Source organism: Ochotona curzoniae, unplaced genomic scaffold, assembly GCF_017591425.1.
Source record: "Ochotona curzoniae isolate NIBS_2020 unplaced genomic scaffold, NIBS_Ocur_1.0 contig_3622, whole genome shotgun sequence".
NCBI lineage: Eukaryota > Metazoa > Chordata > Mammalia > Lagomorpha > Ochotonidae > Ochotona > Ochotona curzoniae.
The window spans coordinates 21,717,016-21,727,639 of record NW_024465926.1 but is presented as its reverse complement, the minus strand read 5'-3'; positions in this window follow the sequence as shown (position 1 = coordinate 21,727,639).

Below are 10,624 nucleotides of genomic sequence, written 5' to 3'. Positions count from 1 at the left end.
ATGATAACATAGCGGTTAAAGTCCTCACCTTGAATGCACCGGGTTCCATAAGGGCGCGGTTCTAACCCCAGTGGCTCCCGCTTCCCATCCAGCTTCCTTCTTGTGACCTGGGAAAGCAGTCAAGGACAGCCCAAAGCTTTGGGACCCTGCTCCAGGCTCCGGCTTCGGATTGGCTCAGCTCCAGCCATTGCGGTCGCTTGGGGAAGGAACCATCAGATGGAAGATCCTCTCTGTCTCTCCTACTCTCTGTATATCCACTTTTCCAATAAAAATAAATAAACTCTATTTTTTTAAAAAAAAAAAAAAGGAAAGCAGGGATTCGATATTCTGGGCTCTTTTTAAAAAAGAAAGGTAATGAAATGGTCTTATGATTTTGTCATAAACATCCTCATTGTCTGCCTTGGTTTTCCTCTGTGCCTACAGGTATTGTCCTTTTCCAGCCTTTACTAGTATGACTGACATTCTGTGTGTAACACATTTTCAAGCATCATTTGTAGGGCTGGAAAGGTGGTGCCAAATTCTTTCAATTTATGCTTGTTTAGCAAAGTCTTTACTTGCCATCGTATAAAGATGGGAGCCTTGGTGGGGCAGGCACTCTGGTTGTCAGTTTCCCTCTTTTAGGATCTGGACTGTCTCTGCACTCTCTCCCAGCCTTAGGGTTTCAGATGAGAAATCAGCTGTAAGTCTGTTTGGAAAGCCTCTATAGGTAATCTGTCATTTCTCTAGTGTACAATGTGGCATCTGTTCTTTACGTTTAGCTGTAGAAAGGTTGACTAGAAAGTGTTGTATTGAAGATCTTGCAATGCCTATTAAGAGTGTATGTTTTCTGTACTTGGAAACTCCTTAGTTCATATCAGGGAAGTTTTTAGATATTATTTCATCAAATAGTCCTAGGCACACTGCTGGAACATTGGATAACGTCCTATAAATCTTGGAAAGCTTCTTTGGTTTTCCTTATTTTTTCTTATTTTTTCTTTTCTTTTTGAGATTTTTCCTAAAATTATCCTCTTGCTTGGAGACTCTCTTCTGCCTCATCAACTCTGTTCATAAGGCTTCCCACTATATTTTGCATTGGCATTTTGAATAGTTGTTTCCAATATTTCAGTTTGATTTCTCTTCATGTGTGTATGGATTTTTGAATTTCTTTGCTCATTTATTTGAATCACTCTTCAGTCATTCCAGCAATCTCTTCATCTTTGCTTTTAATACATCAGAGTGGTTTTGTTCCTTTATGGATATCATATGGTCTCCTTTTTTATGTTTCTTGTGCTTTCTAAAGTCATTTCTAGATATGCCTGTTTATTGACTCTAATGTTTTTTACCTTTGAACTACACCCTATGATTTATAGCATCAATGACCATGAGGTGGCTATCTGGTGGTATGGGTATCATACTCTGGGGTGAGAGTCCAGGTGATACCCAAGTCAGATATGGTGAATTTCCTGTTATTAGCACAGATGAGACAATGATCACAACTTCTTGCAAAGTCACTGCCTGCCATCATCTCTTTTCTATTTATCAACCCCAAATAAGTCCACAGTGGCTATAACAACTACCACTGTCAGAACATGAGCCACATAAAAGACTCATGCAGCTGTGAGTGTGCCCAGGGACCCAGCTATACAGCACACACTATTGCCTAGTCATTGAATCACCAGTTTTTGTGCAGAAAACTACCTCAGTCACAGGGTACAAAAGAACCCTTCAGCTCTGTGAGTCAGCCCCAACTATGCAGAGCGACAGTTTCCTGCTCCAGCCACCCTGGGTGCGCCATCTTAGTATCTTGAGCTCATTCTCCTCCAACCCCAGGATAATTAAATAGTAGGGATGAACGTGCTCCCCCTGTCAAGGCATCTGCCTCAACTCAATGCCAATAAAAAGCACAAATTTACCGTTTCAACAGAACTATCCTGTCATATGCCTCCACACAGGATCAGGTCCATATTACAGATGATGCAGAATCAGGACAGTTGCTAAAATGGGAATATAGAGATATTGCTTCTTAGTGGGAGCCCAAGTTTCTGGCAAGAGGCTGTTAACTCTAAGGGGAACCCAAAACCTAAGGCACGCTTCTGCTGTTGTCTTTCACTCACACAGCAGACACATTAGTCATGACCTCAGGTGTTATGCAAAAAAAAAAAAAAAATGGCCCAGGTCCCCAGAGGACTTGGCTCAGACTCCATACATCCCCTACTTCCAAGGTCATCTGCTCAGATGTCTAGCAAGAATCACACACACCAGTGCCTCCATGCAGAGGTTCCTCTGTTGGCATACATCTGTCTTGGCAGTGAAGCTCAAAGTGGCCCTTTGGCTTAGCTCCAGGTTCTCTCAATTCACGTTCCTGCTTAGAACTGCTCTTACAAGGACCCAGAGCAGGCTTTCCTGCTCCCACAGTTCTGGAGTCTGAGCCTCTGCTCTGAGTCCACTAACCTCCATCTCACAGTGAATCCTGAGCCAATACAGTTTCAGCTGAGCTCCCTTCTACTGCAGTCTGGGGCTATTCCACCTGGGTAGGGATCTGCTCGAAGATGCAAACTCTTTTGATGCAACAGCACAGGCTCACCAGCCACAGGTCCACGGCTGATGCTCAGGGTACTCAGTCTCCGACATCTCCTAGTGCAGTCAGGAAACCATCACACCTGTGCAGGGACCTGCTGGGAAGCATATGCCCGCCTCTGCTGTGCTCAAGGAGTCCCTCCCTTACTGGACGGAGTCTCTGGCCTGTGCCTCTCTAGGCCACTGGGACAGGTTTCCAGGCTTGATAAAGTTGCCAGATTTTCTACATAATCTGCATTCCCTTCTGGGAGAGATCTCAGCTGCATCTTGGTGGGAGAGAAATACCAAAGTCAGAACTAGAATGGAACTCATGGGAATCAATGATGAGTACTCTCTGGTGCTGGCATGAGCAAAGTGACGTGAGACTAGAAGCAATTAGCCTATGTAAACACAAACAGAATATTCAAAGAAGCCAGGTAAGGAGAACTTCATTGTCTTTACACAAAGCACTAAATCAGGAGCTAATATACCTGGCTAGAAATGAGTCAGTTGCTCCCGTTGTTGGTTGATGGGCAGCAATGGAAAAGTGCACAAGGCTTCAAACTGAGCTCAAGTAGATTCTAAGGAGCTAGTAAATATTCTCACTCTCTTATTCTTGATACTGCCTAAGTATTTGTTACATGCTACTGAACTAAAGATTTTGTGTACATATATGCATATACATGTAAAGTGTATCTATGCATGTATAATTTTTCAAATCTTATGTTCAATTAAAATATTAACATTGCACAAGGCATTAAAATTCATTAATAGGATAAGCAAGTGTACAATAGGATAAGAAAAAACATAAATGATCAGTTACATAAATCAGAAACTCTATGCAAAGTTTTACGTAAACAAGCAATGAAAATTATTGTAATCAGAAATCGGGGGAGAGAGAAATCTATTGTATGCATAAACAGATATCCAACTTAAACTTGAAATCCAGAGATTTTATAAAATAAATTTAATTAATTAGTTAATTAATTTTTTAAAATATAGCAGGCAAATAGAGCTTTAACTATAAATAAGACAAATATCGACTAAAGGACACAAGGTCTCCCTTGGAACATCACACCTACTTCAGATTGGTCTGGATGTGGTGTGAATGTCCCCTCAGAGGTCCTTGTGCTGGAGGCTTGATACCCAGCCCAGCGATGTTAAGAGGTAGGATTTCACAGGAAGCAGTTAGATCCTTGGGAGTCTCACCCTGGAGACAGACTCACGCAGCTTTCTGGGGATCAGAAGAGTTCCGTGGGGAACCTGTAGTTGGAGTGAGCTCAGACCCTCCCTGCTCTCCAGTGAGGTCATCCTGTCATGAAACCCTCACTCAGCTTATCATATTCTAGAATCCTGCCCTAGGATTTCCACAACTGCTAAATAATCCTCCCTCCTTTGAAAGGTTCTCAGCCTCAAATAAATTCCTGTTATAAGAAAACAGACTCTCACAGCCCCCCTGTTTCCTACAGGTGAAGGTAACACAGCTGTCCCCATGTGTGTTCCACCAACCTTGCCAAGGTCAGCCTCACCGCCACTGTGCACCCCCCCACCCTTTGCGCATTCATGCCCCTCACTCCAACACACCAATCACAGCTCTTCCTCTTCTTACCCATCCTTCAAGCCCAGGCTTGAGCTCCCAACCGTTCACTGGGCACAGTGAGCTCCTTACCAACTTGGTAATATATACACAAGGTAGGTTTTTCTGTCCCCTGCCCTCCCCTCCCAGGGAGTGAGATGAGGCTGTCTCTGTCAAGAGTCACAGCAGAACAGGAGGTGGAGACTCAATGACATCTGTCCCACCCGGGGAAGGGAGGTTTGTCCATGGAACAGACCTGTGGCAACAAGCCCAGGTCAGTGCCTGAGCACAGCTCCCACCACCTCCCTGACTTCTGTCCTGGGAACTGGCAGAGCAGCTCAGGCCAGAGGCTGAGGGAGAGATGGGCTTCAAGATTGGGTGAAAATGTGATGCAACGGGACCTGAAGGGAAGGAGAGAAGAGGCAGGAGGCCAGGAATGGGGCTGGTTCAGTCCCATTTGAGGCAGCTCCCAGGCAGGAGATTAGAAAATTCTAAACAGGTACAAAAATACTTCAGCCCAAACTTCAATTCTTCCTGGTAACTTGGTATTTTAGTCATCCCTTACACAATGCGGTTTATGCTAACACTATCTACAAATGCTACGGAGAAAAAGATTAATGGCACCTGCTGTCACTTTCACATTTATCTATTTTGTCCAAGTTGTATAGTATCAATCCTATCACCAACTACTCCAAGGCCCTAGTCCCTTTTCCCCTGTTGTAATGCTGCCCTCTGCTGGACATCAGTATACTCATGGATAAAGACTTCATTTATTCCTGAGGTTTTCCTTTGATTTTACTTAATAGAAGTCAATATATATTGATATATAATAATACATACAATATATACAATAATATATTCATATTCTGTTTTTAAAAATGGAATGCTTTTATAATGGAATGGATATATCATATAACTTATACTATATGTTATAGCAATGATGGAGAAATTCATATCTGAAATATGATATGCACTCCCTGTACCGATACAGCTTCTTATGAAAGTGAAGTTACAACAAAAGAAGAATAATTTACAAAGGGGTCAGGGGGCAAGTGTTGTGGTACATCAGATTAAGCAGCCACATGGAACTCCTGCATTCAATATCAAAGAATCTGTGACAGAATTTGGGCTCCCCTGCTTCCTGCTAATATGCATGAGAGGCAGTAAATAATGACATAATTACTTCTTCCATATAGGAGACCAGAATGGAGTTTCTGGCGCAAGGCTTTGGCCTTGCACAGCCCAAGCTACTGAGGGATTTGGGGTGTGAACTAGTAAATAGACAACATCTGTCTGTCCTGTCACTCTTTCATATAAATAAATAAGGGCCAACACAGTGGCTCAACAGACTAATCCTCCACTTGCAAACAGCAGTATCCCATGAGGGCTCCAGTTGCCGTTCCAGCTGCACTGCTTCTCATCCAGCTCTCTGCTTTTGGCCTTGAAAAGCAGAATAGGAGGGCATAAGGCACACAGAGAGTAGGAGTAAGCTCTAGCTCCTGGCTCCCGGTTCTGGATCAACTCAGCTCCAGCCATTGTGACACTTGGGGAGAAAACCAATGGATGGAGGATCTCTCTCTTCCTCCTCCTCTCTGTATCTGTCTTTCAAATAAAAGTCAATCTTTATAAATACTTTTAAGGTAGTCTTAGCCACTAAGCTAGTATATATGTCTCAAAACCATGTACTATTTTGAAACTAAAAGTTCCTTTCAATATTTCTCATGTAATTATGCCATTAAGACAAGACTAAACAAACTGTGACACATGCACATCAGACATCTCTTCGAAGATTAGCTGGACCTTCCTTTTTAATTCCATCTGAAATCTGACCCTATCTGTGTGAATCATTTTCATTTCACATACATGCTGACATTGTTGGGATAAACTTTCACCTTAGCAGTATTTCTATTTATGTGTTCTAATTTTTCCATCTATCTGTTTGATTTGGATTATCTTTTATGATTTCATTTTATCTCCACTCTAGGGATTTGTTCATGTCTCTTAATAATCTTTAGTTGTATAAATATACTTTTTGATTAGTCACATTACAACTCCATGCAATAGTCTAGCATGTAAAAACTTTGTAACAGCATACATTAAATTCTTACTTCTTATTCTATTATTTTGTCATACATTTTTATTTTTATATGTGCTCTGCATCTGGTTACTTTTCATGTGTGTTTTAACAGTGATTATAAAAAAAATCTTAACTCTAATGTATAATTTCTGCAGATCTTTAATATAGATCCAGGATTTTTAAAGATTTGTTTGATTGAAATTCAGACTTACAAAACACTGGGGAAAGTCTGTTGGTGAAATTTTGGGCCCACTTTGCTCAGAATGGGTATGGTTGGAAGGGAGCCCTGGTCAGAGGATGGGGCATACCATGGGGAAGTTTGAGCGATTCGACTCCAGATGCTGTGACAGTGATGTTCTGGCAACAGTTCTCTAAAACAGCAGCCTCGGGGCAATAATGAGCATGCTCTCTGGAGAGATACAGGCCTCTTGTCAGACAAACCAGATAGGTCCCTGTCAATCTCAGATATTTATTGGTATCACACATCATTTGGGGGCATTTGACTCCCAGGAACCCCGAAGGGAAGCGGCTTCCTCACTGGCCAAAGTATGATCACAAGGAAGGATATCTGCGATTGGAGCCTCCACCAGGAGGTGCAGAAGCTGAAAGATGAGGAAGTGGCTTTCCAGATTGAGCTCCATGTCTAGGAGGCAGTGATATTAACCAAAACAATGCCAATGAATGACCCAAGCATGATGTTGAGAGGAGGAAACCAAGTGAAAGAGCTCATGTTTTAGGGTATAGAAAGTATATCCTAATAGCTGGAATAGCTGACATGCACGGCTAGATGTCAGGGGAGTGGCTACCGCTGTCAAGTAGGTGGGCAAGTAGATGGGTAATGCAGCACAAGGACGATCTCTTTCTTTGTCACTCCTTCTGTCATTCCTTCAAGTAAACAAAAATAAGTCTTTAAAAAGGAGACATCTGTTTCTACAGGTGAATGTATGAACTTTGTCTCCCAGCTTCCCAAAGTGTGCTGCAGCAAGCCTTCCCACACCAACCACACTACCCACTGGTGGCACCCTCTTACCCACTGCACAATTATAGCCCTGACTCTAAAATGTTAATGGACGCTATTGCTCTTCCTATCTATCCTTCAAGTCCATACGTGAGCTCCAGCCCAACCATGGAGCACAGCAAGCTCTTTATCAAGTTGTACCCTTACATTTGGACACAAACAAGACAGAGTGTTCTCCCCAGCCCTTCCCTACCTAGGGAGTAAGATGAGGCACACTCTCCACAGCATCTCAGATATGGGAAGGGAGGGTGGTTCATCATAGAAGAATGACATGGGATAACACGATAGGGAAATTTTCCAGATGAAGGACTCAGGCATATCTCCCACTACGTCACCTCACTTCTAACCAAGTAAATGATCTATGTCTCAGGCTAGAGGCTTAGAGAAGAGAATTGGGCTTTGGAAATGAGCAAAAGTATCAAGAGCCCAAGGGCACACAAAGGAAGAAAAGGAGAAGGCAGCCCAGGAAAGAGGAATTTCCTTAATACCACATGAGGCAGCTTCTCTTTGAAAAACATTGGGAAAGAAAAATACTTCAGACCCAATTGCAGTCCTGTCTGGATTTAATCCTTACAGTCATCTTTGCATGCAGAAGATTACACATCTGCCCTTTGCAAATGTTACAGAACAGTTTGTGGTGTTCTAATTTAATCTCTTGGTGTTTTTTTCATCCACGTTGTGCAATTTCACATCACCAGGACCTAAGGCCTGAGTGGAAGTAAGCATTTTTCCTGTTATGATGCTGCCCTCTGCTGGACACTAAGGTGAAGACCGCTTAGATACGCCCCTAAAGTTGTTTTGATCTGATAACTGTAGTCTAAAATTGAAGCATGTGTTGTGTGCATGCATGATTTCTGTAAAGAAATATTTTACTTTTCAATTAAAAAGAGTAAATGTTTTTAAATAAACATGTTTCCCAAATATGATCTATATCTGTGTTGTTGCTGATAACCATGAAGTGTGGTTCTTTAATAAAATACAAGAGGAGTCATTTTTAAAGGCCCAGTCTTTGACTTAATCCATTCTTCCATAAACTTGGAAGCCATAAACATTAAAAACATAAAAAGACTTCCCAAAATTGTTCATCAAATTATGCCCATAAACACCTAGGATCAGACTAACAAACAAATTATGACACATTCACACCAAATGGATCTAAGAGCAGTCTTTTGGGGAGTGTTCCCAGCACCTTAGCACATAGACCACACAACTGAAACTCAGTGGCCCTTAATCAAGGTGAGTGTTTGAACACCTGGAGAGGGAAACTCCGGATTCCCAGTTCTCATCCAAGAAGATTCTGCTTCATCTGGGCTTGGGAGTGTCCCACTCCCCCCTTCCCAACAAGTGACTCTTCACAAACCCTTGATATCAAAGCCTCAATTAACTGTAAAAATAAAGACCCCAGGTGACATACATATGCCAGCTTTATCCCCATATGACATTTGATGACATACGGACAGGAAGGAGAAAAAGAGCCCCATTTCTGGAAATGCGCTCCCCTTAAAAAGACATCTACCAAAACCAGATCCACATCTAAGGATGCTGGACAGCAAACAGTATAAAAATGAATATGATGCCATTTAAAACAGTATTTTAAAATTAATAGTGCTTAGGGGTCATGATTTTTCCAAGTGTTATTGTACAAGTCAGCCTGCTGCAGTTATAGAAGCCTTCAAATTTCTGGTTCACACACGTGTGCCTTGGTTCTGCATATTAGAGCTATCAAGCAGTCCAGAGATCTTTGATTTGCCCTTTGCACAACTTCCTTGGCCAGAGCGAACTGCACAGCCTTGAACCATTTGCTGAAAAGGGGACATAACGCTATAGAGTCCCACTCCAGAAAGACGAGACAGGAGGTCTAGTTTTGACTGGTGGTTACCTTGCTTAGGGACCTTAGATGAGTCCCTTATCTCTGGGCTCACTGTAAAGTAGGTCAAGAGGCCAGGTGACATCTGAGTAAAATGGGCCACACACATGACCTGAACTGAGTTCTCAATTCCTGGCTCCTGTCCCAGCCCAGCTCTTTTTGAGAAGTGAATCAGAAGATGAGTGTGCCCTCTCCCTCTCTCCTGCTCAGATTGATTTTTTTTTAACTATTTTTAAAATACATCACTTGAATCATGCAAATTTTTCTTCCTGAGAAAAATGTGAGAAACTATGCATTGGCTTCAATTTTTCCACTGAAACTTAATTCCACTTTCCTATGAACTTATATACTTAATACTAGTCCTTCATAAAGAGCCTCTTAAGACTTTCATCCAAAATCGAATCCTTCTGTTGCACTTTCTTAAAACATCTTACTTTTCCTTAGTAGTTATGGAGTTTTGAGACTTAAGGCCCTGTGTGCTTAATACCTGTCTTCTATTTGCTACAGGCCATGGTTTGTTCACACCAGGTGCTCACGGGGTATGTGGCATCCAATGTTTATTTCTTGAATAGCATATTTATCTCAAGCCCATTAACAGAAGCCTTCATCCCTGGCGTGCCCAAGCAGCCTGGTTTTCTGGTATTTGATTTCTAGGTTCTTGACGCTGTATTATGTCTTATCTCCATGGCTGAAGACACTCCTCAGGATATCCCTTTCTATGGCTTGAATGTCCCCTCCAAAGCCCATGTTAAAACTTAATCTCATTAGATATTAAGAGGTAAGATCAGGTGGGCCCTTCAGGAAGTGGTTCATAAGAGCTTTATCATCACTTCAGGAAGTGGTTCATGAGGGCTTTGTCACAGATTGATTAATCCATTCATTCATTCATATACAAGCAGATTACTGGATCAATGGAACTCCAGCCATGGGCCTGGTCTCATGATGAAAGCAGGCTCTCTACCTTGCTTGTTGTCTCATCACATCATTCATATTGTGACTCACAGGAAGGCCATCAGATGCTGCACAGATGCTGGTGTCATGCTTTTGGATATTCAGAGCCATAGGCTAAAAAGAACCTCTTTATAAGTCACCTGCAGTGTGGAATTCACTTCTATCAAATGGGATATAGACATGGACAAAATAGACCTACTTTACAGATTGAGCTGAACCATAAAAGACCCAGCTCAAACAGACATCTTCTCTAAAATAACATTTTTTTATCTTGGGTATTGGGGGTTGGAGTGTATTTATCAGCACAGAATGAAATTACATCACTATATATATTTTATATTCAGATTGTATTGCATATGATAAAATTACATTAGGCCAGTCCTCCAGATTTACTGAAGAAATCCTATCCAAGACAAATTGCATGTTTAATGTTGAAAAGAATTTCAAAAAGGTCATCCCAAGTCCATAAAACATCAGTCAAAGTGTCTATCCCACAAAAAAACCACACACAAAGCAGTCAAATCCAGAATGGAGTTCATGGTTGTGGGAGAAATTATAATAGTAGAGAGGAAATAAAATCCTACAAAGATAACTGGATTC